Consider the following 27,443-nt stretch of genomic DNA (forward strand, 5'->3'; position numbering starts at 1 on the left):
TTTCCTTTGAGGATCTGAGTTGGCACCTGAGCTATTTATTTTTGACTCTGTCCTGTCACTTGGATACTAGGAAGGTTTCTCACACTCCCCTACACAGTGCTAGTCACTCACGCCAACACCGCCACTGCTCCAGTCTAACCAGGAAGTCTTCCTGCACCAGCAGACATTTCTGTGGCATGTGGCTTTCTGGGCGTCATATAGTTGTCCCTGCAGCCTGAAGATCATAGCTTTAGAGAATATGGGTCTGAAAAAAAAAAACAAAAAACCTCCCACTAGCACTCTCTGTCATCTTTTCCACTATCAGAATCAAGGCTGACTTTCAGGTTAATGATTCCTACATACAAGGAAGGAACATCAGCTTCTGCTCTTTTCAGCCCTTACATGCCTAGTCTCTGCCTCCTATAAGAAGGAGGAGCCAGCATATCTACTGGGCAATTTTGCCTGTAGGGATTAGTTTTCTCCTTGGTTCCTCCTTGTTTTCTGCTGTTAGTTTCTGGATGGCTTAAGGAAAGTCTCCTATAGCAAGTGTTGTTTGCTTGGAAATGCCCATCTTTCCTGTAAGCAAATTTTTAAAAGGCGGGAGGAAGATACTTTCACCTTGCAACTCCAGGCATTGAAAATGCACCAGGTAAATGAGTAACTCCTAGGTTAACAGTGGATGGTCCCAGCCGTTCTTTCTGAGCTCAGACTTCATACATTAAGTTAAATGACACAGTCTCTCATCAGGTTTTCTGAGTTTCAGACCAGAACTGGAAGTTGGAGACCACTCCTTGGGACCTTACTTGTAGGAAAGTTGATTTTACTGGGAAGGCTCTTATACCAGCATCATCAGCTGTAACTCCCCATGTCTCCACTGAGGCCTCCAGTTCAAGTCTGCCATTTGGTTGGGTCTGTCTCCTTTCTTCTAGAGTAAGTCTTTGCTAACAGGGAGAATTTAGATCTTCCATTCTAGTGCTTCTCCAATAACACCTTACTGTATGTTGCTCTTGTAATAACATGCTTTGACTGAATCTGAGTTTTCAAACTGTTCAATAGCACTTTGTCCTACAGCTCATTGCAAAAGACTCTCTAGTAATAACACATTTCCAGAGAACTTTTCTCTGTCTTGGTGGTGCATGGTAGGGGAGCAGATGTTCGAGTCTCTGCAACTTTCAACATTTTCAAGTACACTTGTTGATGTGGTCAAGTATTTTGTCACAGAGGTGAAGCTCTGGCAGGACTGAGATCATGTGTATCTCCTAATGCCAAGCTTGTAAATTTTCTTTTAATCTCCTTCACATCTCCACCTCTGATACCTGCCACTACCACAACACAGTATGCTCTTTTCAAACTCACAGTCCCACTGTATGTTCCCTAAAATTGGACTGCCTGAGAATGTAAGCTAGTTGTATGGTTAAGAGGTTAGCAGCTTCTGATGGTAGTTCCAAAGCTTGCTGATAACAGATTCAACAGTAGATGTCCTGCCCCTGGGGGACTGTGTCAACAAACACAGCTTGGTAGGGGCCTTTGGTCAGGCAAAATCACAGTGGCCATGCACACACCTCCCCTTCCAGACAGAATGTTATATTTTAGAGTTTGTTAAGGTAAACTCCTAAAAAAAAAAAAAAAATCCCCATGTGAAACTTGGTTTGGTTTTGGCTTATATACCAGTATGATACCTTGCATTTTGCTTAAAATATTCAGTCTTGAGCAGTGTGTCCCTGTACAAGAACTGAAAATTTGACCTGAGTAGATCTCTACTTTGGGTTCCGTATGAGACTGCTTAAGGTTCTTAGAAGGGCTGTTGTTCAACTGGAAATAGAGGTTTGTGAGGCACCATCCTAAAAATCCATCCAAGGCTTTTGAAAGATTCTCTGAGAAATCACCTGAAATCTTTCTATGTCTGAATAAAGGATTTTATAGTTATACATCTTGCTTCATATTTACCATAAAAGATCATGTTTCCAGACAGCACTCTGAATTTGTTCTTTGCCCTGAGGCTCTTTTTTTTTTTTTTTAACTTTTGAGAGTCTTCCTTTGGGAGAGACTAGGGATGAGAATTGATTGTATTGTATTTTTTTGTTTTATTTTAAACCTAGCAAAGCAAGGACAATTTTTATTTGTTCTACATACTGCTTGAAAATGGAATAACTTCTATTTTAATTCATATCTCTTTATTTTTATGATAGCAGCTAGAAGAACTTAGCTGTCACTTTTAACATTTAGCCTAGAAATATTCTTATCCAGATCAATCAGTTCACTAGGTGCAGTTCTGTCTTCTGCAGTGACAGATGCTTCCCACCACTGCATATCCAAGGCCTTCTATCTTCCAGTCCCCAATAATGTTTCACTCACTCTCCTTAAAGCCTTCACTGATGCCACTTTAGTGCTCACTGGTCCTGGTAGCACCCTACTTCCAGGTAACAAAATCTAACTTTTGCTACACAGCACATCTCGCTAAAACCTACTTATATAAAACAACATTCATTTTATTTTGCTCATGACTTTGTCTGACAGGAATTTGGGGAAGGGCTCAGCTGGGTAGATCCCAATTAGAGTCTTTCATGCAGTTGTGGTCAAATGTTGACCGGGGCTGCAGTTCTCTGAAGGCTCAATTGGGCTGAATGTCTAAATGTCTCATGGCTGGCTGTTGATGCTAACTGTCCACTGGGCGCTCAGCTCTTCTGTCCCCCAGTGCACATATATGTGGCCCCTACATTTGCTTAGTTTCCTCACATCTCCCAAGCTTTGGGTGGTTGGAATTGTAACATAGCAACTCAGGACCTCAAGTGTGAGTGTTTGCTTAGGTTGAATCAGTTTCAGTAAATGCACTTTTTACATATCATGCAAAATTATAAACAGGACAATAAAAAGAGGCCAAACAGACTTAAAATCCTCCATTATTGTTCCTTAACACCCCCACCTAACAAGTTACCATATTTACAAGTAGAAATATCTTCTGAGAAATGTCAGGCACACTGTTTGAATCCTCTGAAACAAAACAATTTCTGTGATGCATGTATAGTTATGCCAAGAAGTCCATCTGCCAGGCAGAATTTCATCCTTTAAATACCTTGTTACGGCAGCACAAAAGAACACAATGAGCTTTGTTTAGAGTGTCAGTCTTCCATCTCTGGGTTAAAAGGATTAGGTCTAAATTGCCCATCATTACGTAAGATGACATGAAAATGTTTGTTCCTTTTGTCCTTAAAAGTACTTCACGGTGTTTTATGAAAAGCCAAAAAAAAAGATAATTGAAATAAGAAATCTATTCAGAAGGTCATAAGCAGTAGATTTGCCAGCATTCCAATTTATGCTATTATTTGTTTAACACACAAAAGTCATGGGAATTTTCAAATATAATCATTTGTTGGGTATGACAGGGGATCGAGGAAAGACCATATAGCACGATGATTAAAAGCAAGCATTTTGGAGTCAGTCAGATCTGGCTTTAGCCTCTGGGGTTAATAAGTATGACTAGGAAATTTACTTAAACTCTCTGTGGCTCATTTTCCTTATTTGTAACATATAAACAAAAGTATTTGCCTTCTAAGGTTGTTTTAAGGGTTAAATGAAGTAACACATGTAATTTACTGACCAGGGCTTGGCACAAAGTACACGTATAGTTAACAAATCAGATAAGAGGGTGTATACATACTTTTAATAGGGAATATGTGTGTGTGTCTCTGTATGTATGAAAGAGAGAGGGAGGGTGGGACAGAGAGAGACTGAGGGATAGAAATTGAGGGAGAGGGACAGGGAACATTTGGGGAAGGATAGGTAGATAACATAGTTAGAATGTAGTATGAACGTGGTGGCACTTCCCCCGTGGCTCACTGGGAAAGAATCCACCTGGATATGCAGGCTTGATCCATGGGTTAGGAAGAGTCCCTGGAGAAGAAAACGGCAACCACTCCAGTATTCTTGCTGGGAGAATCCCGTGGACAAAGGAGCTTGGTGGGATACAGTTCATGCAGATGCAAGAGTTGAACACGACTTAGTGACCAAACAACAAACAGCAACAAACATGAATGTGATTTGTCAATGCTAATTTACTTGTTAAGGAATCACTTTGAATTTTGAAGATATTGGAATAAAGAAGGAATGGAATGTCAGGAAGTGTTTGGAGATTTCTGTGACTTTGAGAGAGTCACTTGTCTCCTGTACACAGGACAAAGCAGGAAGTCGAAAACACTTCTCACCTCCTGCTCCCTCTTCTGTTCTCATGTTAATTCTAATTTTGTACCCAGCCCTTCCCCTGGCACTTCTATGCATCCGGGGTCAGAGGTTGTACTTTGAACAAGACTCAGCTATCTACTAGGTAAAATAGTTGAAAAGTCACCAGGCCATTACAATGTCACTGCAAATAATTTAGAAGTATATATTATTATGGGAGGAAAGCCTAATTTGATATAAAAATAAAAGTTAATTTTCCTAAGGAAGAAGAGTTGGGGAAGGAGTGAAAGAAAGATTTTGAGGTGGGCAAGGCCTTTCCTTGCTTTTCAGATGAACTGGTGAAGCCATTCCTGTTTTAATCTGTATAATTAGGCTATTTGGAAGAAATGCATTATGCAATACGATGGATTAATCTTGCCATTATTAATTTAATAAGTTCCAATGCTTAAGGCTTATTTCTATAATGGTTTTGTTCAAAAAAATAATATTCAGCTTAGCTTTGTTGCTGTTTAGTCACTAAGTCATATCCAACTCTTTTGTGACCCCACGGACTGTGGCCCACCAGACTCCTCTGTCCAGGGGATTTCCCAGGCAAGAATACTAGAGTGGGAGGCCATTTCCTTCTCCAGGGGATCTTCCCAACCCAGGGATCAAGCCCGGGTCTTCTGCATTGGCAGGTGGATTCTTTACCACTAAGCCACTAGGGAAGCCCTCAGCTTAGCTACATAGGTAAAAAATTAGGGTATCAGTGGCCAATTGCTAGGTTTTAAAAAAATAGACTTTTAATTTTAGCTTAATACAGGTCTGTTCAAAGGCAATTCTGTTAACACCCTTCAAATAACCTTTTAAAATATTACCTATGAATCTATGCACCTTGATAAAATGTTTCCTGTTTTTCTATTCCCCAAGGCTAAAGTGACACAATTATTAGCTTTTGATAGGGTTAAACAATAACTACCCATGCTTACCTTTGTGAAAGAATGGAAAATAAATATGCCTTGAAGCACTGTAACAGTTGAAAAGATTCCCATACTTCCGTTCCTTCTTACTTTTCTTTTTCCTAGAAGAGCCCAGGGAAATTTAAAATGAATCCAACAATAAAAGATTCATACAAAATGTTTGGAGTACTTTAAGATTTTAATCTAAATAAACATCTTTCAGACAACAAAAGGGGACTTACATGGGTCAAGAAATAAAAATCAAAGCCTACACTAAAAAAAAAATAATTTTTTCTCTACTTCTCATGCTAAGTAAAATTCCTGTCTCTAAATGTTAACAACACAATACTTTTTAATGGGGACCCTCTTTAATCCTGTGCAGTAGTAGACATAATGTGCCTAGATGCTGGGTTTATACCAGTAAACAAAACAGACAAAAATCCCTTCTATCACAGAGTCTAGGATCTAGTGGAGGCAGACAGAAAGTAAACCAAGTATCAAATGTGGGAATAAGTGAGAGAGACAGTGAAGGCAGAAGGGACTAGGAAGTGTCAGTGGGGTGGGATGGGAGTTGTACTTCAGATAGGGTGATCAGAGAAAGGTTCTTGAGAAGATGATGCTTAAGAAACAATGTGAAGAAAGCAGAGGAGGATGCTGTGTTTTAAAGAAGAGCTGGCAGCCAAGTCATCAGTAAGGGGAGAATAGTGAGAAAAGAGAAGTGAGAGACGTCCAGTCTGCTAGTCTATTGTAAGGACATTTGGCTTTTATTACATGTCATTACAAGCAGGAAATGGGAAGCCATTACAGGTCTGTCTACATCTTCTGCCTCTCAAGATTCGTGCTTCACCCTTCTCTGCCCTATTCTCTGGCTCAGGGAAGCTGAGTTGTGATTAGTCATGAGGGAAAAGAGGAAAATACATTTTTCCCTTTTGGTTACCTGCCTCCTCTTTCAATTATCCAAGTGTTCCCTCTGTCAGAGAAGCAGAGACCCAACTACCTGTATTTCTCAACAGTAGCCCTAAGCTCACTGGTGCCAGTGCTAGGAACTAAAATACATATCTCCTGACCTCCTTCAAGACATTCAGTCAGTACCTCTTGGGGGTCGGGTAGGAGGGGAATCCCTCCCCACCCTGTCAGATGAGGTCAGTTCTTTCTTACTGGAGGCTTAAAAACTAGAATCCTAGCTTATAGAAACATTACCTTTCTGATAGACATTTGGTTAGTCTCTCATACTCAGTTTTTTTCTCAGCTCCAAAAATGAGGACTCAGAAATATTTGACTTGATTGACTATAAACTGGTAAACTTTTATTTCTGTTTTTAGTCAATGCTTATAAAATACTTCATTTTGTAAAATATGTCATCATTAAACACTGTCTATAAAAATAATTTTGCACAGTCATCAATGTGTGTCATATGAGATTTGGTGCCCTGTTTGCAAATTTACAAGCTGTAGAAGGGTTATGTGAATTCTATATTTTTTGTATAAGACCATTGACTTTATTTTTATTTGAATTGTGGGCTTCATTGGTGGCTCAGTCAGTAAAGAATCAGCCTGCAATGTGGGAGACCTGGGTTCGATCCTTTGGTTGGGAAGATCCCTGGAGGAAGGCATGACAACCCACTCCAGTATTCTTGTCTGGAGAATCCCCAAGGACAGAGGAGCCTGATGGGCTGTAGTCCATGGGGCTGCGAAGAGTCAGACACAACTGAGTGATTAAGATAGAAGGATTATGTGACTTCTATATTTTTTGTGTAAGACCATTGATTTTGTCTTTTAAATTGTAATATTTCCCATGATGAATCATTGTTCAATATTATATTTAATTAGATAAAGGTTTTCAAAAGTTATTACTAAATGATGTATAGCATGCTATGTTTTATGGTCTTTGAGATGGGAGCACTGAATTTTGAGGACTTTCTCAGAGTATCAGTTCAGTTCAGTTAGGTTCAGTCACTTAGTCGTGTCCGACTCTTTGCGACCCCAAGAATCACAGCATGCCAGGCTGCCCTGTCTGTCACCAACTACCCGGAGTTTATACAAACTCATGTCCATCGAGTCGGTGATGTCATCCAACCATCTCATCCTCTGTCGTCCCCTTCCCCTCCTGCCCCCAATCCCTCCCAGCATCAGGGTCTTTCCCAAGGAGTCAGCTCTTCCATGAGGTGGCCAAAGTATTGGAGTTTCAGCTTTAGCATCAGTCCTTCCAATGAACACCTAGGATTGATCTCCTTTAGAATGGACTGGTTGGATCTGCTTGCAGTCCAAGGGACTCTCAAGAGTCTTCTCCAACACCACAGTTCAAAAGCATCAATTCTTCGGTGCTCAGCTTTCTTTATAGTCCAACTCTCACATCCATACATGACTACTGGAAAACCCATAGCCTTGACTAGGCGGACCTTTGTTGACAAAGTAATGTCTCTGCTTTTTAATATGCTATCAAGGTTGGTCATAACTTTCCTTCCAAGGAGTAAGCATATTTTAATTTCATGGCTGCAATCAGTATCTGCAGTGATTTTGGAGCCCAAAAAAATAAAGTCTGACACTGTTTCCCATTTATTTCCCATGAAGTGATGGGACCAGATGCCATGACCTTAGTTTTCTGAATGTTGACCTTTAAGCCAACTTTTTCACTCTTCTCTTTCACGTTAATCAAGAGGCTTTCTAGTTCCTCTTCACTTTCTGCCATAAGTGTGGTGTCATCTGCCTATCTGAGGTTATCGATATTTCTTCCAGAAATCTTGATTCCAGCTTGTGCTTCTTCCAGCCCAGCGTTCCTCATGATGTACTCTGCATATAAGTTAAAACAGCAGGGTGACAATATACAACCTTGACGTACTCCTTTTCTATTTGGAACCAGTCTGTTGTTCCATGTCCAGTTCTAACTGTTGCTTCCTGACCTGCATACAGGTTTCTCAAGAGGCAGGTCAGGTGGTCTGGGATTCCCATCTCTTTCAGAATGTTCCACAGTTTATTGTGATCCACACAGTCAAAGGCTTTGGCATAGTCAATAAAGCAGAAATAGATGTTTTTCTGGAACTCTCTTGTATTTTCCGTGATCCAGCAGATGTTGGCAATTTGATCTCTGGTTCCTCTGCCTTTTCTAAAACCTGCTTGAACATCTGGAAGTTCATGGTTCATGTATTGCTGAAGCCTGGCTTGGAGAATTTTGAGCATGACTTTACTAGCCTGTGAGATGAATGCAATTGTGCGGTAGTTTGAGCTTTCTTTGGGATTGGAATGAAGACTGACCTTTTCCAGTCCTGTGGCAACTGCTGAGTTTCCAAATTTGCTGGCATATTGAGTGCAGCACTTTCACAGCATTATCTTTCAGGATTTGAAATAGCTCAACTGGAATTCCATCACCTCCACTAGCTTTGTTCATAGTGATGCTCTCTAAGGCCCACTTGACTCCACATTCCAAGATGTCTGGCTCTAGGTGAGTGATCACGCCATTGTGATTATCTTGGTCATGAAGATCTTTTTTGTACAGTTCTGTGTATTCTTGCCACCTCTTCTTCATATCTTCTGCTTCTGTTAGGTCCATACCGTTTCTGTCCTTTATCGAGTCCATCTTTTCATGAAATGTTCCCTTGGTATCTCTAATTTTCTTGAAGAGATTTCTAGTCTTTCCCTTTCTATTGTTTTCCTCTATTTCTTTGCACTGATCGCTGAGGAAGGCTTTCTTATCTCTCCTTGCTTGTCTTTGGAACTCTGCATTCAGATGATTATATTTTTCCTTTTCTCCTTTGCTTTTCTCTTTTCTTTTCAGAGCTATTTGTAAGGCCTCCTCAGACAGCCATTTTGCTCTTTTGCATTTCTTTTCCATGGGGATGGTCTTGATCCCTGTCTCCTGTACAATGTCACGAACCTCCGTCCAGAGTTCATCAGGCACTCTGTCTATCAGATCTAGTCCCTTAAATCTATTTCTCACTTCCACTGTATAATCATAGGGGATTTGATTTAGGTCATACATGAATGGTCGAGTGGTTTTCCCTACTTTCTTCAATTTCAGTCTGAATTTGGCAATAAGGAGTTCATGATCTGAGCCACAGTCAGCTCCCAGTCTTGTTTTTGTTGACTGTATTGAGCTTCTCCATCTTTGGCTGCAAAGAATATAATCAATCTGATTTCGCTCTTGACCATCTGGTGATGTCCATGTGTAGAGTCTTCTCTTGTGTTGTTAGAAGAGGGTGTTTGCTATGACCAGTGCATTCTCTTGACAAAACTCTATGAGCCTTTGCCCTGCTTCATTCCGTGCTCCAAGGCCAAATGTGCCTGTTACTCCAGGTCTTTCTTGACTTCTTAATTTTGCATTCCAGTCCCCTATAACGAAAAGGACATCTTTTGGGGGTGTTAGTTCTCAGCTTCTTCAGCGTTACAGGCTAGGGCAGAGACTTGAATTACCGTGATATTGAATGGTTTGTCTTGGAAACGAACAGAGATCATTCTGTCATTTTTGAGATTGCATCCAAGTACTGCATTTTGGACTCTTTGTTGACCATGACGGCTACTCCATTTCTTGTAAGGGATTCCTGCCCACAGTAGTAGATATAATGGTCACCTGAGTTAAATTCACCCATTCCAGACCATTTCAGTTCGCCGATTCCTAGAATGTCGACATTCACTCTTGCCATCTCCTGTTTGACCACTTCCAGTTTGCCTTGATTCATGAACCTAACATTCCAGGTTTCTATGCAATATTGCTCTTTACAGCATTGGACCTTGCTTCTCTCACCGGTCACATCCACAACTGGGTATTGTTTTTGCCTTGGCTCCATCCCTTCATTCTTTCTGGATTTATTTCTCCACTGATCTCCAATAGCATACTGGGCACCTACCGACCTGGGGAATTCCTCATTCAGTATCCTATCTTTTTGCCTTTTGATACTGTTCATGGGGTTCTCAAGGCAAGTATACTGAAGTGGTTTGCCATTCCCTTCTCCAGTGGACCACATTCTGTCAGACCTCTATGACCCGTCCGTCTTGGGTGTCCCCACATGGCACGGCTTAGTTTCATTGAGTTAGACAAGGCTGTGGTCAGTGCGAACAGACTGACTAGTTTTCTGTGATCATGGTTTCAGTGTGTCTGCTCTCTGATGCCCTCTCACAATACCTACCGTCCTCCTTGGGTTTCTCTTACCTTGGATGTGGGGTATCTCTTCACGGCTGCTCCAGCAAAGCACAATCACTGCTCCTTACCTTGGACAAGGTCTCCCCTCCTGACCTGGAATGTGGAGTAGCTCCTCTCGGCCCGCTTGTGCCTGCACAGCCACCGCTCCTTAGATGTGGGGTAGCTCCTCTCGGCCACTGCCCCTGACCTCAGACGTCGGGTAGCTCCTCTCAGAGTGTAGGAGGGAAATAACTCTGAGACTTAGGCTATTACAGAATTTCTGATGAGGAATTCACATTTCCCAGTAGCTTATGCAGCATTGTTTTCACATTATACCCAATCTTCTGTAAAGAGAGACATTGGATTGAAATTTTCCAGAGTATTTCTGTTAAAATCTCCAGAGTTCAGCACTTTTAAACAAATATTGTCCTTTCAGTTTTTTTGCACATTTCATAGGTAATTTCTACTGTTCCAGAATTTGTTATTTCAAGATACTGAGGCAAATAGGACTGCTAGAAATAAAGAACAAGGGAGGCACTGTTATGTACCAAGTATATGATAATTAATATCTACTTGAGTAGCTGAATCCAATATTTCCAAAGAAGGCTGGTTTATTTGGTCTCTCAAAATAATTTTGAATTTTCTCCTAGCAGAGAGATGGCGTGGTATTTGATTGAGGAAGCTGCACAATGCATTTTGCCAAGACCTAGGGTTAAACCTGCCTTTTAAGCTGAAGAGGATCAGATGGAGTCTTTATGGCCTACTCTGGCTGGACTGTTTTTACAGAAAATACTCAAAAGCATGTATTACCTCTCAAATATTAGGATCTGCAGCTGCTGGTTAAAAATACTTCTAAATGGATGCCAAAAACTGAAGTAAGGTCCATACATTTTAAGAATATAAGAAGAAAAGTTGTAATTTTTAAAGTAATTGTATTGCATGTGATAAAATGTCTTGTGAGAAAAGATTCTTGCAGAATTTCTGCTTCTCTCTGAATTTAGTTAAATGAAGTGAATCTGTTTAACAAGAATGCATTTTTTCAGAAAGAAAAAGACATTTTTCACTTTTCAAAACAATTGTCATTTTTCTCTGTTAGTGAAAGGGCATATAAAAGTTCTAAATATTAGACATATTAGATGATGAATGGGGATTTATCTATAAAAAAGGGAAGAAGAGTCATTTTATATGTCTCAAAAGCCTTTGTTTACGTAACTTAAGATTTTTATTTCAGGATTATATTTGATTTTGGAAATCTGAAATCTGAAAAGGACCTTGAAAGTTACTCAGTTCAGAAATGCAAACAACCACAACAGTGTTAACAATTTAGCTAACTTTGAGTATATACCATTTGCTGGGCCCTGTTTTAAGCTTTACATATACAATCTTAATCAATCCTCAAAATAACCTTATGATGTAAATATTATTAACTTCATTTGACAGATAAGGGAACTGAGACACAAAATGTTTAACAAATCTACCTGAGGTCATAGAGCAAACAAGTGCAAGAGTCAGTACAAAGGTTGAAGAAACACTTATAAAATTATCCCAGCCAGTTTATCCATGGAAAGTGTATACAGCTGTTGAGAATGTGATTTGAAGGTGCCAGAAGGTCTACTTAAATAGATCACCTTCAACAGTGTGCAACACTGCCTCAAATTCCCATCAACAGATAAAGTGCTTTGTGTGGAGACAATCCTTCCAAAAGGTTATATTTTTAAAAAATATTACCTAAGAAGAATTGCCCATTAATGATAGCATGACAAGAATGATACACATTTTAGGGAGATCTGGATGATAAAAGGAAAAAGAAAAGAGCTGTTGATAGTAAACACCGTAACATATACTCTTGGTCAACCTTGGCAAAATGGGAGGAAGGGGTTGTGTGAAGAAAATTTATCCATTTTGACATGGTTGAATATGGAGATTATCTATGTTAAAATGTCTTCTCACTCTGGAGATACAAACATACTTGATAGTTAAAGCTTTACTATTTGCAATGGTAAAATCTGATTAGCAACACAAATTATCTATGTAAAACATATTTTCCTCACCACTTGCCTTTTGGAATAGAAATACTTAAGTAAGGGTCCCACATATGGACCCCAGTTAATAAATTAAATTTCAAATATTTATGGGAGAATGCAAAGCACCCTAAGAAGATCATCCAAAGAGTTCATCAAATTCTCACAAGTACAGTTGGTTCTCCATATCTGTAGGTTCTACATTCATAGATGTAATCAACCATGGATGAAAAATATTTGAAGAAAAAAAATTTAGAAAGTTCCAAAAAGGCTAAACTTGACTTTGTTACCTGCCTGGCAACTATTTCCATAGTATTCATAGTGTATTAGGTATTAGGAGTAATCTAGAGAAGATTTAAAGCATAGGGGAAGATGTGCACAGGTTATATGTAAATACTATGCCATTTTACATAGGTTATTTGAGCATCCATGGAGTTTGTTACTCTCAGTGGGGGGCAGGGAGCTGAAACCAATCTCCCCAAGGACAATTATGTATTTATATATGATTCATATCCCCCCCAAATAGTTAAATCAACACAAATCAACCTAGCCCAGCTACACTTCCTACATATCACCTGAAATTAGTGCCTGCTGGAGGTGGTCTTTAACAATGAAAAGAATAGAAGATACAACTGTTTTGAATTACGTGAGAACTCAGGGCTACATTCAAGCTGATGTTTTAGAAAGCAAAATATAGTATGCAGGATAACATTAAACCCCCCTGATTTGCTAGAATTATCTTTCACCTTTTCACTGTGTTTTTGCAACAACAAATCCAACTCTTCAGGACTAAGGTTTTAAGTAAATAATATGCAACAGGGAAGTGAAACAGGTAGGTCAATAAAAGTTCTTAGGAAAGGGATAGGCCAGTGGAATGGGCAGTCAATTAATTAAAAATGCTTTTCAAAATGAACAAACTGCCCTGACTTTCTTGGTGAGCTATTACCAAGGTTCTTTTGAGTTCTTAGTGCATTTTCTTTACTCTGTTTAACAACAAACGTGGGCCAATTGCTCTGAGTTAATTGAAAAGGATTGTTTCCTAGTTGCCAAGAAACGGCGCTTTCTTAACATTGTGCAGGCCATTATGTGCACAGATCAAGCTTCCTGATTTTTCTTTCAGGGTTTAAGAATATTGGCTGCTGTGATTTAGTCGTCCCTTGAGGAGAGGAAGCAAGTCAAGAAGGATTTCAGGGTGTTGTTCCATTTCAGTTTACCAGGTAAGATTTGGATTTATTTGAAAGTGCTATCCTTTCCCTCATGCTTAACTTTTCCTAAATCACTTAAATGCTTTTATGAGTGAATGAGTGAATATGAAATGATGATTTTATGTGGGATCGTTTTCAAGTAAAAGCATGCTAAAATGACTTTTTCTTCCAGATGAAGGTTCTGAGGAAAAAGATTTTTTTAAAGAGGTAACCCTAATAATGGAGGTCTATGAAACAGGCTCTAGAGTTCATTTTTCATTGATTTCTAAATAGTGGATACATGTAAACGGAGAAGTGAGTGTATTTAGGGTTGAAATTTCTAAAATCATTGTTATGAAAGCAAATATCATTATTTCTATTTGGAGAAAAGATTTCAAATCTGACTGGTTCCAGCTGAGACATGGACTTTATATTTGTGAACTTCAAAAGGCAGACTTGTTGATCTTATGTATAAAGTACATAACAAGTTAACTTGGTTACTTGTCTCTCTTTTAAAACAAAATCTCTCTCTTATCTGTTGGCTATTTTCCACATGATTGTGTCTTAAAGATGAAGACAAAATAGGGGTCCTTGTACTCATTGTGAGTACATGGACCAAATGTGATACAAACAAAAAATTCACTCTTATTTCTCAGGAAGGAAAATAGCAATTCTTGATTTAAAGTTAGTTGCTCCCAGGCAATGTAACGCTTACCGTGGGGGTCAGTGCTTGACAAGGACTCTGTGTATTGAGTTTGTTAGGTCAAATCACCTTCTCACTCTTAAAGTTCACACTTTCACAAGCCTACAGGTTGAACTCTGCAATCCTGTGAACTTAAACTTACAACATCACACAGTTTACATAGACTAATGTTGAAAACAAGCTTTGTCAAATTTGCAGAGGATCCTAGCTGAGTGCTGTGATTGATTCTCTCTTTCAAAGTCATGCTTTACCTCCTCTTCTCCATGGCTCTGGATTTCCTAGGAATATATTTCTTTTCCAAGGAAGATCACCAACATGGATACAAGTCAGGTCAGATGCTTGTTGTCTCATTAAGTAGGTTTCCATTTGTTCAGAGTTTGAAGACACCTAAGTATAAAGGTGACCTGTGCAATAAGGACCCTCGCTGATGCTGGAAAGAAAGCAATGCAGCATGCCTTTACCTGATAATATGATCTGGGTTTTCCAGTTGTGAACCAATACTCTGGTTAGGAAACTATTACATGAAATAATATGAATCATTATCATGAAGTGATGATTGAATATGACATGCAAACCATCCATTTATTTTTAACTTGTCAAATTGGAATCTCCTTTCTAGAATTTCTATACATTTTTAAGTAAAATAATAAATCACAGTATTATCGGTTATCACAAATTCATTACACTGTATTTTGTTATTTAGGTAGTCGTAAAATTAAGCAGCCCATTTAGATAAATGCATGGCTATAGTTATGCACACTTGGTGTGACTTAATACCATTTTTGAAACAGTGCACTTCTTCCCAGGTAAGATGTAAATGTAAAATTTTCATTCTAGCTTACATTCCTTTTTTCATCTTGTTAAAAAGTTCTCTTTGCCCTGAAAATACACTTTGGATATTATTAGTACTACAGTGCTTAAAGTATGTACTTCCCCAGTCGCTCAGCGGTGAAGAACCTGCCTGCAATGAGGAGACAAGGTTTGATCCCTGGGTCAAGGAGATTCCCTGGAGGAAGGCATGGCAACCCACTCCACTATTCTTGCCTGAAAAATCCCATGGACAGAGGAGCTTTGTGTTCTACAGTAGATGGGATCACAAAGAGTTGAACACAACTGAAGCAACTAACCACATGATGCTTAAAATATCTATGCTAGTAACATTTTTGCCTAGTCATTTTGTATTTATTGGAGCAAGGTGACAGGCAAATATGCGGAATGGGTGGAGCAGAGCAGAAGTCAGACTGATACAATATCTGACAGGCAGATTTTTTTCTCATCTAGCACACCATTTCTTCTCTGTCGGTATAACAAAATGATTGTGACATTAGTAAACTAGTAAATATACTTAATAGTGTAACAATAAATCCTATTATTATTTGAGTGTTAGTTTTTTTTTCTTTTTTTTTTAATTTATTTTTTTTTATTGGAGGCTAATTATTTTACAATATTATATTGGTTGGTTTTGCCATACATTGACATGAATCCGCCCTGGGTGTACATGAGTTCCCCCTCCTGAACCCCCCTCCCACCTCCTTCCTCCCTTTATCCTCCCTCTGGGTCATCCCCACACACCAGCCCCGAGCATCCTGTAACATGCATCGACCCTGAACTGGTGATCTGTTTCACATATGACAACATACATGTTTCAATGCCATTCTCCCAAATCATCCCACCCTCACCCTCTCCCACAGAGTCCCAAAGACTGTTCTATACATCTGTGTCTCTTTTGCTGTGTCGTATACAGGGTTATCATTTGCATCTTTCTAAATTCCACATATATGCGTTAGTATACTGTATCGGTGTTTTTCTTTCTGGCTTACTTCACTCTGTATAATAGGCTCCAGTTTCATCCACCTCATTAGAACTGATTCAAATGCATTCTTTTTAATGGCTGAGTAATACTCCATTGTGTATATGTACCACAGCTTTCTTATCCTTTCGTCTGCAGATGGACATCTAGGTTGCTTCCATGTCCTGGCTATTATAAACAGTGCTGCAATGCACACTGGAGTACATGTGTCTCTTTCAATTCTGGTTTCCTCAGTGTGTATGCCCAGGAATGCGATTGCTGGATCATATGGCAGTTCTATTTCCAGTATTTTGAGGAATCTCCACACTGTTCTCCATAGTGGCTGTACTAGTTTGCATTCCCACCAACAGTGTAAGAGGGTTCCCTTCTCTCCACACCCTCTCCAGCATTTATTGCATGTAGACTTTTAAACTAAACAAATACTAGCTGATACTGATTTGCTTCTTTGTGGATTCAGAATTTTACAAAAAGTATGATGTCCACCTAAGATGGCATGGGAATAAATCTATAAAATTTTTGTTCAACCTTAATTAAAAAGAGACTGGCTGGCACTGACAGTTTGTAGATCACAGGGGCTGAAATACCATAAGATGATAGACTTTGAAGGCCACTTATTGATTATTGAGTCTAACGACTTTGAACATTCATTTTGAGGAGTCCTGCTGCTGCTAAGTCACTTCAGTCGTGTCCGACTCCATGTGACCCCATAGACGGCAGCCCACCAGGCTCCGCTGTCCCTGGGATTCTCCAGGCAAGAACACTGGAGTGGGTTGCCATTTCCTTCTCCAATGTGTGAAAGTGAAAAGTGAAAGTGAAGTCGCTCAGTTGTGTCTGACTAGTAGCGACCCCATGGACTGTAGCCCACCAGTCTCCTCTGTCCATGTGATTCTCCAGGCAAGAGTACTGGAGTGGCTAGAGATTCCCAAAAAGCATTATAACAAGGAGCTGAAGGTAGGGGGAATAGTTAGTTACCTGGTGGTATAGGGAAAACAAACTGAACTCTCAATCTGCCCATGCTTTTCAAGTCTGTCTGCAAGAACATAGATAGCCTAAGAATGTTTCACAGACCCTTTGTGGAAATCAAAATTCACTGTATTTTAGTATCACACTGATCTACAATTCAGGAAACCCAGTCAAGTAGGAGAGTAATTTGACATATACAATGCAATCAAGGTTTTTGATAGTCAATTCATCTATTACAGGCACTCAGCATGTCTTTGATTGTTCTAGAATTATTTCAGGGATCCTTACTAAGTCTCTTAGCAGTTTTTTTAACAACACCTATTTTAAATTATTTTTATAAAAATTCAGATTGTCTATGGTACAACTTTTAAAACAATTTCAAATATTTCTAAAAACAATATTGTGCCTTTGGTAATTTCCCCTACTCTTGTGATATGAAATTTACCAAATTTTAGAAATCAGAATAATGCATAAAGGAATAAAGTACTTTCTTTCTCTCTTACCTAAAAATGGTCTGTAATATTAGAAGATTATTTGTCTAAATGGAGAAGATTATGCAAAATATTTTCATAATGTTAATGGTCCTATTATTTATCTATACACAATGAGCACCAAAGTTTATCTTGCTATGATAAACCACAGGAGATGTTCCTTTCTTTTATTCTTAATATAGTTTTTTAAACTGGGATTTAAAATTTCTCAGCTGCAGTGATGTGATTTTTGAATCACTCTTATAAATTCCTTTTTGCATATTTGCTTATAAGTATTTCTAAAACTTGAGACTATTATCTCTCTTCTTCCCATCAGAGCAGTTGTTCTCAATTTGGCAATATCTGAAGATATTTTTTGGTTGCCTAAGAAAGGAGGCGTGGTATTCCCTACATCTAGCGGATAGAGATCAGGGAAGCTGCTAAACATCTCATTACGTATATGACAATCTCTACTGCAAAGAAGTATCAGATTCCAAATGTCAATAATGCTGAGACTGAGAAACATGGCTTTTCAGGCTTCATAAATCTTGTCCTGGCTAACTGTATGATTACGGGTTAGAGTTGTTTTCTAAAATCTGAAATCTCATGTGCCTTCATTCCTTTTATTTATAATATTGGCCTCTAGGATCACACCTAATTTTTAATTGAACTTTTTGGAATCTGCTTATAATCTGCTAATCTGCTTTTTGGAATCTGATTATTACAAAATAAATATGACAATGGTCACATTATCTTTAAACTCATGTCATGTCATGTTACTAAATAGTGCTTTGTCCAAGTGACTTGTACAATATTTCCCTCGTTGTGAATGAGGGAATAAAGAATAAAGAAGACTCATTAAGGCAAGATAATAATATAATATCATCTGCTTAATTGTTGTGCTCCTGATTTCATGTCCCAAGTCACTTTTCAATAGCCATTCATTCATTCTGTAGATATTTACTGAGCACCTATCATGTTCCAGAAACAGTTTCTGTTGAAAATTCAGTAGTAAATAAGATAAAAATCATATTTTGCTATGATTACATTCTAGTGGAAATCAGAAGATCGAAAATCTCCCTTTCTTCAACCACATTGCAAAAGTCTGTTCATACATTTTTTTCATGTGAACCCTCTGTCTCTTTGGAATTGCCAAGAACCTTTTTACTAATTTTTGAATTTCACTTTCTGGCAGATGTCTCTATTTCCAACTTGCTTGCTGTGCATCCTAGAGAAGACTGACTTTCAAAGTAAATTTTGAATGAAGGAAAATATAGTTTGATGAGTTGAAATAATGTTAGTAAGAGAAGTCAATACGGCATTTAAGAAAAGAAAAGCATGAAAGTAAAGATGGAAAATTGTGAGTGGAAAGAAGCCAACTGTGCCTGAAATTTATTTTATTTGCTATGCCAAGAAAAAAGGGAAAAGGAAATAAAAGAAAGGGAAAAGAAAAGAAGAAAAAAGTTCCAGGGTAACTGTATCTCAGAGTAATTAATTTCCTTGTGAGGATATTTTTATCCCTGAGGAATTCTTCAGAATTTCTTACCAATGTCATAATTTATTCCTCAGCAGCCACTGATGAAATTATTGGTTTCTTCTTTAGAGAGGGAATGAGAAGTATAAATGAAGCAAGGTATTAGTGATTTTAATGATCTAATCTAGATATTTCTTTTGATTTTACTTTGTAGTTTCTTTCCTTTTCAAATGCTTTTTTTCTCAGTGTATACATAATTGTTTTCTTAGTACACATAGGAGTTAAAAGTTCTGCTAATATATTAATAACTGAAAAAAGAGACTTGATACTCTAAAATTCTCACTTTGTAAACCTATCAGTTTTAAGTAATCATTTAGCTTATGAAGTTTCTGTTTACCAAAGCTATGATTCTCATTTTCTTCCACTCTTCCATTTAAAAATAAATTGAGAGCATACCCAAGTCAGAGGTTATTAGTGTAAAAATTCCAAAGAAACAATATAAATGTGGCTACAAAAATGTTTAAAAATTATGTATGTTTTCTAGAGTTTACTGAAAATGAGAGCAGTTCTAATACTATGCCTTTACAATTGGTTTTCTAGCAATGAATTTGAAAATAATATATTTTTTTAAATTTTTACGTTAAAAGTCTTAGTGGTACTGACAGATTACAGTGAAACTGCCTTTGTTGTGTGAGTGAAAAAAGGAGGAATCTTTTCATCTTTGTTCAGGTCCCAACTTTGTCATCGATTAAGGCACTGAATTGGGCAAGAATCTAGACTGTCTCAATACAAACTCAGTAAAAACACTTATCTCATAGTGTCATTCAGAGAAGGCAACGGCACCCCACTCCAGTACTCTTGCCTGGAAAATCCCATGGACGGAGGAGCCTGGTAGGCTGCAGTTCATGGGGTCGTTAAGACTTGGACAAGGCTGAGCGACTTCCCTTTCACTTTTCACCTTCATGCATTGAAGAAGGAAATGGCAGCCCACTCCAGAGTTCTTGCCTGGAGAATCCCAGGGACCGGGGAGCCTGGTGGGCTGCCGTCTATGGGGTTGCAGAGTAGGACACACCTAAAGTGACTTAGCAGCAACAGCAGCAGCATAGTGTCATTATGGAAACGAAATGAGATATTACAGTTTAGTACTTACAGAGAGAAATTAGGTGGTAATATGATGTTCCCCTTTCTTTGTAACTCCTAGACTATCATAATTCATTTCATAGAAAAGATTGTAAAGGGAACTTAATGATCATCTAGTTTGTTACACATCTGATTCTTAAATTGTTTATGTTTCTCTGGGCACTATATTTTATTACTCTAAGAAAATAAGAATTACCTTCTGAGACAACAGACATTTATAAATATTAATATTGAAACATTGTCACTTTCATAGGTCAAGCAGCCCAATATTGGCACATTTCATATGTTCCAGCCTAACACATATAATATAAAAAGCAAATCTTTTTTCCCAAAATAGTTTTCTATGATAATGTCTAACTTAAAAATGCTAGAATGTAAATACAGTTTTATAAACTGCTTTAAAAAAAATTATAAAAAAAAAAGACACTACTAAAAAAATAATTCAGTCCTTAAGAACTTTGAGCCAGGACTGACAGGCTAGTCTGTGGGCCAAATTCAGCCTGTCTTGTGGTTTTGTGCCGCCCATGCAGTAAGAATTGTTTTTACATTTTTAAACAGTTGAAAAAAATTCAAAGAAAGATAATACTTTGTGACATATGAAAATTAAATGAAATTTCAGGGTCCATAAATAAAGTTTTCTTGGAACAACCCATGCTCACTCATTTACATATTGTTTTAGGCTGCTATTGTTCTGCAAAGACAGAGTCGAGTATTTGCAACATAGGTGTTATGGCTTAAAAAACATCCAATATTTATTATCTGGCCCTTTACAGAAAAAAAGTTAGACTATCCCTGTCTTAGAGTCCAGATGCCTACATTCAAATTCCATTTTCACTCCTTGGATCTGTGATTTAGATAACTTGTTTAATCTTTGTGATCCTTGGTTTCCACATTTTAAAATAGCCATCCTTACAGCACTTACGTCATAGGATAATTACTTGTACTTAGTACATCATAAGTATTCTCAAAATGTTACTACATTATTAATATTCTTCCAGGTGAAAAACTATAAATGATTGAGGGGAAAAAAAAAAACACAAAACTATAGAAACTTGAAAAGCACAGATAGATGACAATTGTTGCATCACTGTATCAGATATACCTAATTGTAGCCACAGAAATGATTTTAATATTTACATCTCACTCATACCACATGGACTATTTCAAGTTAAAAATATTTTAAGTTTCTAAATTTGCAAATGCTAAGCTGCAAAGTAGGGTCTGTTTTCTCCCTGGGACAATGAACATCTGCTGAAACAATTTGTCCAACAGAACATTTGCCTCTGCTGGCCTTTTTTTTTTAAAAAAAAAAAAAGAAATGGAAAAAGGATCATTGTTTAACTTAAACCCTTCTCAGCTTCTAAACCAAGAAACAAATTCTCTCAGGACTAGATGTTTCTAGGATTTGGAAAAGTAAAGAGGCCTCAGTTTCCCCCTTCCCCCATTTTCAAGACAGGGTAAGCAGAATTTTACTTAGAGTATCATATTCATGCTTCCTTCTTGTTTGAAAGACCACAGGCTTTTCTAGATGATTTAATATTTCTGTAGTGGATTGAGCTCCACAGCACTTTCTAAGTGTGAGAGAGACTGGGGGGTGGGGTAGTGGTTATCACACAGCAGAAAAGGGGTCAAGCTTTAAATGAGAAAGGTTTTTAAGAAGTAGCTCAGATCTATTACTTTCCATATGCACAGTCAGAGGTCTGAAGGAAAGATGATCCAAAATCTTGAAAATAAATAAAATGCTCCCAAAGCTAAAATCCAACAGCATCCTAGAGATAATGGATTGTTAAGTAGAACTGCTGATAAACTTCAAGTCTAAGGTGTAGCAGTCAGTTTACCTCTCCAGCTTCTCTGCATTTGTTTCCCCAGGGAAGGCTGAAGAGCAGAAGCTTGAAGCACTCAGCTTTATAGTGCATACTTAAGAAGGCAGTGAATGAATAATGACTATGAGTTCTCTAGGTAAACCAGGTTGAATTAAAGATGCTTCTTTTGTTACTCACTTTTAAGTAGAGCTTCTGGTCCTTGGAGATTACACTAAGAGTAATGAGTCATATCTGAAATGAGGAAGGGAAAGTGTCAAATTTCACACTGATTCGTAAGAGTAAGCATGAAAAGTTGCTCACAGTATTTCAATGGGGGCAGGGAGACACAGAGGAGGAGTCCAGAGAATCCAATACTTGAGCACTGAAGAGTTTCTATTTGCTATAAAAGATTGAGGAGCCTTGCTGTTTTCAAATAGAGGACTCTATCATATATAAATTATTCCTGAATTTTTAACAAATTTACTGTGATATAGTTGATTTACAATGTTCTGTTAATTTTTGCTGTACAGCAAAGTAATTCAGTTTTATATATATATATGTGTGTGTGAGTGTGTGCACACGCACGTGCGTGCATGCTCAGTCACTTCAGTCATGTTCAATTCTTTGTCACCCTATGGACCGTTGCCCACCAAGCTGCTCTGTCCATGGGATTCTCCAGGCAAGGATACTAGAGTGGGTTGCCAGGCCCTCCTCCAGGGGATCTTCCTGATCCAGGGATTGAACCTGCATTGGTGTCTCCTGCATTGGTAGGCAGGTTCTTTACCACGAGTGCCACCTGGAAAGCCTATGTATACATGTATGTATATATATGTTCTCTGTCATATTCTTTTCCATTATGGTTCATCATAGGATATTGAATACAGTTTCCCACTCCTGATTTTTTATTGTTTTCTAATTATTATGTTTGTTTATAAAATGATCAAGTATGTAAAGAAAAAGAAAATTTTTTAGCTACCACGTCAAAAACGTTTTGTCACCTGCTATGTATTTCACCAACCAGTTAAAATCTTTAGCAGTCTTTGGTACAAAGCCTTAAGGTGACTGTGGGATGGGGGAAATTTTCCTCTGTTAGAATCTTTTGGATGATAGTCAAACACTTCTGTAATTTCCTTTACCGTTTTTAGCTCCTTTTGGCATAACTTATTTCAAGTATGCCTCTGGAATGTCAAGAAAATGCCAGATATTATTTTGAATGTTGGATTTTAATATAGTATCAGGCTAAAGTTGTTCCTGGAGACTTTAGAAATAAAGGTAGAGTGTTTCTTTCTTATCTTTTAGCAAAGTGGAAAACTTAAATTAAGACCCCATGGAGCTTTTGGTCAGTCTCCTACCTGTGAAAGTAGATTAGAAAGGAATTTTTAATCCTCTGGCAGTAACAGATATACTTTGCGGGGGGTGGGGCAGAGGAGAAGGAATTGAGTAGAAGGAAAACCAGAAGCTAGGCTTGTCACTTAAGTTATCAAATGATCCAAATATTTGGTCCAAAACCAATGACTTCACTGGAGTTACTTTACTCTGAATATCGGCATTTGAGTACTCCTCAATTAAACCTTTTAGAACAATGATTCGGCAATACTTCAGAATAAATGTTCCACAGTTATTTCATCAGTTGAATAAGTCTACAATTAGAAATGCTATCATTAAAAAAAAAAAAAAAAAAAAGAAATGCTATCATTTTTGGCTACTCTGACTCCCTGATACAAGTATGTGAGGTTTGCTGTGCTGGCACCAATAGGGAAAGAATGGTAGAGCATCTAGTCCATACTAAAATCATTCAAAATAGATGGTCCTTCAATCAAAGGTTTCCGAGGGATTTGTTATGTATGACTAGGCTCATAACAGTAAAAGAGGCTTGCTTGCCTTTCTGATCAAGACTTGCTTGCCTTTCTCGATTCTGATCAAGAATCACTGCAATATCAAACAAAGGGTGAATTCTTTCCTAAGAGGCTTATGAGTAATTCAGGTCCCTACAAGCATTCCAAGATCAAGATTCTTTTTGGTTACCAAGATTGTAATTGTGATTTTGACCCAAAGGCTTAAAATCAAAGCACATATGCTGTGTCTCACTTGTTCTGTGGACCACTTCCCTTTTCATTCCTCTGGATTTTTTTCCCTGTCTTTATTATATCAAGAAACAATAAGTACTTTTAGCAGGCTCACCTGAATTAACGTTTTCTAGGGCTAACATATTTGGACTAACAGCCACACACACAAAAATAATTTACAGGGAAAACTCTTCCCTGCTCGGTATTTTCTAGCTCCTGTCCCATTATTTTTAGTTTTGTGACCTTGGGCAAGTCATTTAAATTCTCTGGATCTTAGTTTCCTCTTCTGTGTAAAATAAGAACATGAACCTAGATGACTGAAAGAGTCTCTTTTAGCTGCAACAGTCTATAAGCCAATCGTTAAGCAAAATTGTGACCTTTATCATGAAGAAAGGACAGTGTGGGAGGGAAACGCGAGAGGAATTTTCTGTCATTTCTCCCACTCCCGCAAATGCTGCAAATGGCTGATGATGGAGACTCAAAACTTTAGTAGGTATGTTAATTGTCTGGGTAAAGTTTGTATAAATCTTTTGAAGCTGAAGGGGTGAGAGAGTTTAAGCTACAATCTTTTATTCTTCTCATTTTTGACTGACTTCAAGACTTGAAACCTGCTGTATTTTAGAATACTGAATAATATAGCAGGTGTTAATTTCTTGGGAAATAAGGGCTAATTGAAAATAATAGTTAACATTAATTTTGACATCTTCTAATAAAATAAAACTTTTCATTATTCTCCCATTTTTCTTTGTGATAAATGTGGTTACTCCTACAAATGCCCAATATTTCTTTCATTAGAAAGAAGGGATTTCCTTTGCTGAAATTTTCCCCAAAAGTTCAAAATACTTAAACTCCAGGGAAAAAATATTGCTAAAAATTTACTTTCAATGATTTCATTCCATACATGCAAATAGACTCTTTTAGAGTCTAACTCTTTATCTATGGCATTAAGGGTCTGAGAGGAGGAGAATATGTTATTAGTGAACCATCTATTGCTCTTCTTGAGGTTTCTTCAAATGGCAGAGAGAACTAAAACTATAAGAAAACTACTGGAGAGGTCTAATTATTCTAATAAAACATCCAATTTTGGTTAGACAATGTAATTAACAGACTGGTGAAAGGAGCTAAAATAAAAGGACTAGTTATGTTTCATTTCCTGAATTGTTATTTCCAAAAACAGAGACATTTTGTTCACTTCCCATTTTGTGAAGCTATTGCAAAAATTTTCTGTCACCATAAATCTGAGAGATAGTGACTCTTACTTAAAACTTGTATGTGGAGTCTACTGCCAAAGTAGACTTGTTTCGTGTGAAAGATCTAAGAACATATCTTTTCTATTAGATGATGTTAGGAACCAGCCTTTGTGACAAGCTAAATCTTTCAAAGATAAAAAATAACTTCATTTTAACTATCACTGGTTAGTATGTCAGGCTAATTAAGGTTAGGCTAGCTCAGTGATACACTGACCATTACTAACCACTGCAAATTACTGTGCATGGACAGATAACACAGATAACAGTGACCAACTACAATGCCTATGTTTGTACTTTTCTATCACTGCTGAAAAAGTAAATTAATTTAAAATTTACCACTGAATCTAAAAAACTTGATTTACTAAAAGTTTTTTAATTGATCCATTATCATAGAACCAAAATAGTGTAGTTTTATACCTATTATTGGTAGAATATACAATTCAGAAGACCAAACACCTACAACTTACAACTTTAAAAAACCTTCATTTTACCATTTGTTTTCATGGTGTATTCTATTAGATCCTCTTTAAAAATTAAAAGTATTATACTACACATTGCACTGATCTCAACAGGAGGAGAAAGCAATCATTTTTCATCAGAGTTCCTGGTGGTAACAACAGAGACAGCCAGTAATTTGCTAGTATAATCATGTCTCCATGAAAATCATGAATGAAGGACATGATTTTTAAAAAATAACCCCTGAGGATAATTTGCAGGTATATAATTTAACTTCTAAATTGCTCTGTTTCAAGGAGGCCTCTGCAGAGAATAGTATAAGAAAATAAACTTTAAAACATTATATAAGACATTCAATATATTTTCCTTCAAAATATATTTCACTGACTTAATAGATATTCCAGGTAGAAAAGCACTAGTTTTATACTGGAATTTAGACATTTTCATTAGTTCAGAAGTCTTTATTAAGAAAAACCTGTGTCTCGCTGCAGCTCTGAGTCATAGATTAAAAATGGTCCAATATTATTTTCTGTTCCAGACAATATTACCTTTTGTGTTCCCAACACTCAACTCATCCACCTAACTGGTACATTACACACATGAAATAGTTTTTTTAGTACTGTGAACCATTAGTCGTGTGTCCAAGATAACCTACATTCACAAATAGAAAAATACTCACATTTTTGCATAGAAATGAAGAATGAAGAAATTCGGAAGTTAGATTTATGAATAGATAATTTAAAAGATTCTCATTTAGCTATTTATCCCTGTATCAGCAGCATGGAGGTCCTGGTCACCCCCTTCACTCAGAGTAGCCTACAATAGTTGACTGGTAATGGCATTGCTTCTGCCCCTACCCTGTGTCTCACATAGAGTATGAAACATAATTTTCTTGGGGTTTTTTGGCTGCCACCCGCCTGCTACCCTACTTCCCAATAGATGTGGTAAAGGTCAGGGGGTTCATCCTCCCCACTTTAGTCTTTCAGTTCCTACTACTGCTCAATTATCTCTTTCACATCCTTCCTCTCCTATCCATTCTGCATCAGTTCAGTTCAGTTCAGTCGCTCAAGTCATGTCCAACAATTTGTGACCCCATGGACTACAGCACGCCAGGCCTCCCTGTCCAACACCAACTCCCAGAGTTTACCCAAACTCATGTCCATTGAATTGGTGATGCTATCCAACCATCTCATCCTCTGTTGTCCCCTTCTCCTCCTGCCCCCAATCCCTCCCAGCATCAGGGTCTTTTCCAATGAGTCAGCTCTTCATATAAGGTGACCAAAGTATTGGAGTTTCAGTTTCAACATCAGTCCTTCCAATGAACATTCAGAACTGATCTCCTTTAGGATGGACCGGTTGGATCTCCTTGCAATCCAAGGGACTCTCAAGAGTCTTCTCCAACAACACAGTTCAAAAGCATCATTTCTTCAGCTCTCAGCTTTCTTTATGGTCCAACTCTCACATCCATACATGACCACGGGAAAAACCATAGCCTTGACTAGACGGACCTTGGTTGGCAAAGTAACGTCTCTGCTTTTTAATATGCTATCTAGGTTGGTCATAACTTTCCTTCCAAGGAGTTTGCGTCTTTTAATTTCCTGGCTGCAATCAGCATCTGAGTGATTTTGGAGCCTAGAAAAAATAAAGTCTAACACTGTTTCCACTGTTTCTCCAGCTATTTGCCATGAAGTGATGGGACTGGATGCCATGATCTTAGTTTTCTGAATGTTGAGCTTTAAGCCAACTTTTTCACTCTCCTCTTTCACTTTCATCAAGAGGCTCTTTAGTTCCTCTTCACTTTCTGCCATAAGGGTGGTGTCATCTGCATATCTGAGGTTATTTATGTTTCTCCCAACAATCTTGATTCCAGCTTGTGCTTCTTCCAGCCCAGCATTCCTC

At 37.8% G+C, this 27,443-nt stretch overlaps 2 long non-coding RNA genes across 2 annotated transcripts in view; one reads left to right on the top strand and one right to left on the bottom strand.

The window, feature by feature from the left end:
* Positions 1 to 10,421: 10,421 nt before the first annotated feature.
* LOC148778618 (uncharacterized) lies at positions 10,422 to 26,311 on the bottom strand. Its single transcript, XR_016035941.1, has 3 exons — positions 26,224 to 26,311; positions 21,971 to 22,024; positions 10,422 to 10,549 (listed from the first exon to the last, which is right to left on the bottom strand). It is a non-coding gene; the product is annotated as an uncharacterized LOC148778618 (long non-coding RNA).
* The window catches only part of LOC129537749 (uncharacterized), a 60,800-nt gene continuing 46,668 nt past the window's right edge, over positions 13,312 to 27,443 (top strand). Inside the window, exon 1 of the long non-coding RNA XR_008682097.2 lies at positions 13,312 to 13,443. This is a non-coding gene — a long non-coding RNA (uncharacterized LOC129537749). The remainder of the gene's footprint in view (positions 13,444 to 27,443) is intronic.

Source organism: Moschus berezovskii, chromosome 2 (genome assembly GCF_049115385.1).
Source record: "Moschus berezovskii isolate FMDL1 chromosome 2, NW_MosBer_1.0, whole genome shotgun sequence".
NCBI lineage: Eukaryota > Metazoa > Chordata > Mammalia > Artiodactyla > Moschidae > Moschus > Moschus berezovskii.